Source organism: Schistocerca nitens, chromosome 6 (assembly GCF_023898315.1).
Source record: "Schistocerca nitens isolate TAMUIC-IGC-003100 chromosome 6, iqSchNite1.1, whole genome shotgun sequence".
NCBI classification, from domain to species: domain Eukaryota; kingdom Metazoa; phylum Arthropoda; class Insecta; order Orthoptera; family Acrididae; genus Schistocerca; species Schistocerca nitens.
In genome coordinates this window covers 716,054,682-716,061,682 of record NC_064619.1, presented here as the reverse complement: position 1 = coordinate 716,061,682, position 7,001 = coordinate 716,054,682, and the positions used below count along the sequence as shown (strand labels likewise).

The 7,001-nt window shown below is 49.0% G+C and overlaps 1 pseudogene; it reads left to right on the top strand.

Moving 5' to 3' along the window:
• Positions 1 to 5,968: 5,968 nt before the first annotated feature.
• On the top strand, positions 5,969 to 6,085 carry LOC126264068 (5S ribosomal RNA; annotated as a pseudogene).
• Positions 6,086 to 7,001: the final 916 nt, after the last annotated feature.

Here is a 7,001-nt window from a genome sequence, read left to right as displayed (position 1 = left end):
CGTCGATATCTGCTTTCGCAGCCGAACGCCCACTCGTGTACCCTTGATGACTGCACGACACAAAGCTTTACGCCTCGTCTGGGCCCATCAACACCGACATTGGACTGTTGTTTATGGGAAACATGTTGCCTGGTCGGACGAGCCTCGTTTCAAATTGCATCGAGCGGATGGACGTGTACGGGTATGGAGACAACCTGACGAATCCATGGACCCTGCATGTCAGCAGGGGACTGTTCAAGCTGATGGAGGCTCTGTAATCATGTGGGGCGGTGTGTAGTTGGAGTGATATGGGACCCCTGTTACGTCTAGATACGACTCTGACAGGTGACACGTACTTAAGCAACCTGTCTAATCACCTGCGTCCGTTCATGTCCATTGTGCCTTTCGGACGGACTTGGGCGTTTCCAGCAGGACAATACGACACCCTAGACGTCGAGAATTGCTACAGAGTGGCTCCATGACCACTCTTCTGAGTTTAAACAGTTCCGCTGGTCACCAAACTCCCCAGACATGAACATTATTGAGCATATCTGGTGTGCTTTGCAACGCGCTGTTCAGAAGAGATGTTCACCCCAAGTACTGTTAAGGATTTGTGGACAGACGTGCAGGATGTCTGGTGTCACTTCCCTCGAACACTACTTCAGAACCGGCCGCAGTGGCCGGGCGGTTCTAGGCGCTACAGTCTGGAACCGCGCGGCCGCTACGGTCGCAGGGTCGAATCCTGCCATGGGCATGGATGTGTGTGATGTCCTAGGTTAGTTAGGTTTAAGTAGTTCTAAGTTCTAGGGGACTGATGACCTCAGATGTTAAGTCCCATAATCCTCACAGCCATTTTTGAACTACTTCAGACATTAGTTGAGTCCATGCCACGTCGCGTTGCGGCGCTCTTGAGTGCTCACGGGGGCCCTACACGATATTAGGCAGGTGTACCAGTTTCTTTCGCTCTTCATTGTATATGGAACGGAAGCACAGAAGTATATTGTTTACCAGTGTGCGTGTAGTAGGGAAAGGAGTTAGACGAGAAGTTTGTTAATAACGGTAATACCGCGCAACACCGTCCCTAGCAGTCGTAATGACCCAACTTGGGTAAGAAGTACACACCACAACTTCCTTCAGATAAGCTGTACCCAGTTAATTGCTTTCTGGATCTCGCGCGGTAGGTTTTGGCGTGCCACATATCAAGTGAGCCGTGTGTGCGAACCGCGTGTGGGCCACGAATCGGCATGTTTTGGTTTTGCTCGCACCCTCCCAGAAGTACTCTGTACAACCGACATTTCACTTAGAATTAAAATGTGTCATTTTTCGGTCGGTACAACTCTCTTGGGTTCAGCAGAATCGTGGTCTCAGCACTGTTTACCCTTCGTTATTTGTTCATGACATGAAGGACGATCAGAGGTCCAGTGGATGTTACCACAAAAAGATGGAGTGTGCTATCTATTGTCATAAGCCTTTAAAAATGAATGGAAATGAGAGAAGAGAGGGACGAGTATTTTGAGCACCTGATATGCAGTCACGTAAGCGACGGGTACTAAAAATTTGCAGTGAAACTATATTACAGTATCATGCAGAAAGAATTTAAGGATTTAGTTAACAGTGAAAGAACAAAAAATTACAGCCATCCACAGACGGGATTCGTTGTTCAGTACATCAAGAAAAGTTTTGTGCTAAATTTGCAGGCGTGCAGCACATGAAGAAATTAGCGGCACAAATAAGAAAATTTCTGAAGTCCTACGAATTATCCGATTGCCAGTTTTCGATGGAATAGAGCGAAGAGTGTGGAGACTTCATTTATTACTGCAAAGCACGTTGGTTAAGGCAAGAGGCACGCCTGGAGCGATATTTGGATTTAAAATCCGGTATTGTTGAAATTATGAAGGAAAAAGGAGTGCAGTAAGGAAAATTAGAATATCTGAAATGGATTGCAGAGCTTGACTGCACACTGCCCACGGTAAGACACTAGAAAGTGAGAAACAGCTTGTTTCTGATTTGATGGGGACGCATTTACAAAGAGAATCGCGTAAGAGAAAGGATACATTCTGAGGAAGTCTTCTTCCTGAAGCTCACTGCGGTAAAGAAAATAGGAGGCTTGGAGAATTGGAGAATTGTTTGTGGCCTTGAAAGAATTACAAGGATAGTTTCCTAAACGTTCTGACTGTCAATGTTACGCCTCTTTTAGAGCTGTTTTTGAGACCGTTTACCGTTTCAATTGAAAGCGCTCCTGTGCATGGGCAGATGTACCTGACTGACTTCAAAAATGGCTCTGAGCACTATGGGGCTTAACAGCTGTGGTCATCAGTCCCCTAGAACTTAGAACTACTTAAACCTAACTAACCTAAGGATATGACACACGTCCATGCCCGAGGCAGGATTCGAACCTGCGACCGTAGCAGTCGCGCGGTTCCGGACTGCGCGCCTAGAACCGCTAGACCACCGCGGCCGGCGTACCTGACTGACCTTCAAGGTAATTCTCATTTTAATGACAAATCATTTTACGTTAAAACTGTCCAGGACGAAAGCCACATTGCCTTCCTCAGGTAGAGTTTCCATGTCTTCATAACGGCGTTGCAAAAGTGCTCCAATATTTCGATCGAAATATTCGTGTGAGAGACGGTTTTTCGATTACGAAACTAAGTAAGTCACGATTATGTAGCCCACCTGGCTAGCCGCGCGGTCTAACGCGCTACTTCCCGAGCGGGAAGGCATGCCGATCCCCGACACGAATCCACCCGGCGAATTAGTATTGAGGTCCGGTGTGCCGGCCTACCTGTGGATGGTTTTTAGGCGGTTTTCCATCTGCCTCGGCGAATGCGGGCTGTTTCCCTTATTCCGCCTCAGTTACGTCGGCAAGTGCTGCGCAAACTCTGTCTCCACGAATGTGTACACCATAATTACTCCATCACGCAAACATTTAGGATTACACTAATCTGGTACGAGATGTTCCCGGGGAGGGGTCTACTGGGGCCCGAACTGCACAATAACCCTGGGTTCGTTGTGGGGCGGCGGTGGGGTGGGTGGACTGCTGTGGCCTGTTGTTGGGTTGTGAACCAGTGAGGGCAACGGCGGGACGAAGCCTCTCCGTCGTTTCTAGGTCCACGGTTTAATACACAATACACAATACACACACAATTATGTGGCATCCTGAGCGCAAAAATCCATGAAATGGTCTGCATCTGTCTGTATGCCGACAGTTTGTACCAGATAAAAATTATGTTATGTCCTCAGCATGTCAAAAGTAACTAAATAACACTGGAAATTCGTTTTGCTTGTGATATATAATGTTGAGAAATATAAAGCCAAGTCGTACGCAGCGCGACTGCATTGCCACTTAAACGCGGTGAATCCGAAGTTTCTCCCTCTCCCCCACCAAGCACTCGGACAGTGTGGTGGTGGGGGAACGTGCAGCGAGACCGAGCGGAATGGCACTCGTGTCAGGACCCCGCCCACAAGCTGAAATCTCGGCTGGCCCTGCCATAGAGCTACCAGACAGTGGCGATGTTGATTGCTGCGTTCACCTGCTGTTCCATACAGTGACAGCAACTTTCTATGGGCCTAAGACGAAGTGATTTAGCGGACCTACACGGCGTGAAGGGATGAAGTGTTTGTCAAACCAAGGACATATGTGTGCAGCCCAGGAAATATGACTGTTGCCGCCTTGAAGGACAGCAGTATCAACAGCATGCTCATCATAAAGATATAGAAGAAGGGCAACAGTTGGTTACCAAAAATGTTCGAACGTATATCCTTGTCCATGGCCAAAGCCATGGTATACAAAACATCTGCAGAAAAGAATCACCTCTAATTTCAACCACAGCCACCATAGTGTGGATTCGGTGCTTCGTTGAGACGCTGGTGTGCTCGACTTCTTGAATTATTGGAGAAAAGAAAGCCAAATCGCTTGACTTCGGTCTGTACAGTACGCCTCAAGACAGCTACTGTCCAGTTTGTGTGTGTCTCGGTGTATTGACGGCGTGCAGATTTCTGTGGCGTTATGACCCAACTCCAGATGTGCATTGCATGCAGTATACCCTTCGCAATGTCTGCTCGGAAACTGGTCGTGATGGACATGTATTGGCAGAAAACTGTTCGTGTCGGAATTAAAACGAATGCCCTTAACAAGGCGTGGCACTCGTCTCCTGTGTTCGTCTGTGAGGCCTCTTTTGCGACCACTGTCCTCCCGCCATGTTACATGGCCGCGATTTGTACGCTAGTTTTTGAAGACACGTTGAAGTGTCCACGTTAACACACTAATAAATTGGAGAAATTCAGTCTCTCTGAGGTCAGGAGCACGTCTGATTCTCTCACTTTTCATGTCACCCCAGTTTACTGCGATGATTCCCCAGAACCGAGAGGCAAATACAGAAGGTGAACAAAAATATGGTAACACCAAAAACACGGCACCCTACCTAACCTAATACGATCTACGAAACCAGTTGAGATTCAAAACAGCTTACAGTAGTCTCGGAATGGATAAATACGGGCCTCGTATGGCTTTCAAGGGAATGTTATCCCATTATTCTTGCAAACAGTGGCGAGTTCAGGTCACGATGATGGACGTGGACAGAGACCAAGCACTCTTTTTTCCAAAGTAGACTGCAAAGAGTCAATAATATTGAGATCTGATGACCGTGGTGGCAAGTGGAAATTCGACAACTCATCTACGTGCTCACCAAACCAGTCCTGGATTATGCGAGCTGTTTGAGTAGGAGCCGTCCGTGGTGGCAGAGCGGTTCTAGGCGCTACAGTCTGCAACCGCGCGACCGCTACGCTCGCAGGTTCGGATCCTGCCTCGGGCATCGATGTGTGTGATGTCCTTAGGTTAGTTAGGTTTAAGTAGTTCTAAGTTCTAGGGGCCTGATGACCTTAGAAGTTAAGTCCCATAGTGCTCAGAGCCATTTTTTTGTTTGTTTGAGTATGGACCCTGTCGCATTGCAACACAGCATCACCATTGTTGAACAAGCATTGTACCGTGTTATGGACCTGATCAATCAAAATGTTCACCTATTCTTTGACAATAATGCGATCTCGTTTGGTAACCATGGGACCTGTGTAATAATATGGCTGCCAAAATCACCACCGAAATTCCGCCACATTTCCCCGTTGGTAGAAACCATTCTACATCGTAGGCTTGGGACGGTGAACGCCAGACATAAGCTCAGCCGGCAGTTGGAAGGAGCGTGGAACAAGACTCATCCGACAAAATGACTTTTTTCCGTTGCTCCCGTAGTCTAGGTTTTATGGTTTCGGCGTCACGTTTTATTGTTACAGGCATTTTCACGACTGATATGTGATTTTCGATTTCCAGCTCGCCCTGCAGTTCCGTGCTTATGGAGCTCCCTTCGTGTTGTTTTGGTACTGACAGGGTTTGCGACTGCGACATTCAGTTCTGCTGTCACTTTACAGCTGTCACAATCCCCTTCAATTACAGTCTGTCAAGATGACTCAATACACTATTTTCTCAGCGTTGTGATTTAGCGGATGTTCATAATGGTTCAGGTGGCTCCAAGCACTATGGGACTTAACATCAGTCCCCTAGACTTAGAACTACTTAAACCTAAGGACAGCACAAGCATCCATGCCCGAGGCAGGATTCGAACCTGCGACCGTAGCAGGCGCGCGGTTCTGGATGAAGCGTCTAGAAGCGCTCGGCCACAGCGGCCGGCGCGGATGATATTGTTCCGCTTTCCCTGTATGCGGTATAGTCCTCGATATGGTGCCTCTTGAAACACCAGACACTTCGCTACATTGGTTGCGGTAGCACCCATAATACGAGCGGATACAATTTGTCCATTTTCGAATTCACTTAGCTCCGACATGAAGCGCTCAGAACTGCATCTAACACTGTTCTGACCACGAGCGACACTTGCAACATACTGAGGGCATTGCACAGGGGCCGTTCATGTCTAAAACAACAGCGTCACCTGCGGGCTTGGCTGGCAACTGCATTTATGTTCAGCCATGCGGTTGTCGTGGCAACGGCCTTGCCGCAGTGGATACACCGGTTCCCGTGAGATCACCGAAGTTAGGCGCTGTCGGGCGTGGCCAGCACTTGGATGGGTGACCATCCAGCCACCATGTGCTGTTGCCACTTTTTGGGGTGCACTCAGCCTCGTGATGCCAATTGAGGAGCTACTCGACCGAATGGTAGCGGCTTCGGTCACAGAAAGCGATCATAACGACTGGGAGAGCGGTGTGCTGACCACACGCCCCTCCTATCCACATCCTCAACTGAGGATGACACGGAGGTCGGATGGTCCCGATGGGCCACTTGTGGCCTGCAGACGGAGTGCTTTTTTTACGCGTTTCTCGTGGTGTTTACATATTTCTGTCCAATCCCAGTACATCACAATTCACTATTGTGACTTACGTCAATAGTGGGGATCACATGACTGTTTGATATCTGTCCTACGCCAGCCACAAAGTTTTAAAGCGAAGTAATATTTTGTCCGAAGACTTTTTTTTTAAAATGGAGCTGAGCAACGTGACTTTGTATTGACGTTTGCGTCTACTGTGAATCCTCCACGACTTGATGCTCTGTTCTCTTTACTGTACGGTCTGTCGGCACCCAGTTGCAGTCAATCTAAAAAGATAAATTCCGGGCAACAAGTTCCGACTATTTCTGTTACACTAAAGCGGGCTCGCAAACGCCCTCGCAAATGGGCGAGACAATCGTGACGGTAAGGTCGCGAGGCAGGAGCAACCGCTTCGGCTGTAGCTGCACCAGTACGGCCGTGCCAACCGCGGGAAGAGGCGGTGCGTGTATACGGAGTGCAGAAATGCGGGCTTCCGCCGGCGCGCGTCGCGTCAGCAGCTGGAGGCTCCAGCAGACCGCAGCGGCCTAAACAATCAGCAGCCATTGTGCGTCGCTGAATCGCGCCATTAGGCCAGCCGCTAACAAGCGCTTTGTTCTACGCTACGGCAACAGTTGACATTAGGCGGCGGGGGCGGCGCTGTTTGCACGCCGCTGTTGCTGCAGGGGGCGGAGCCACGAGCCGCCCCCACCA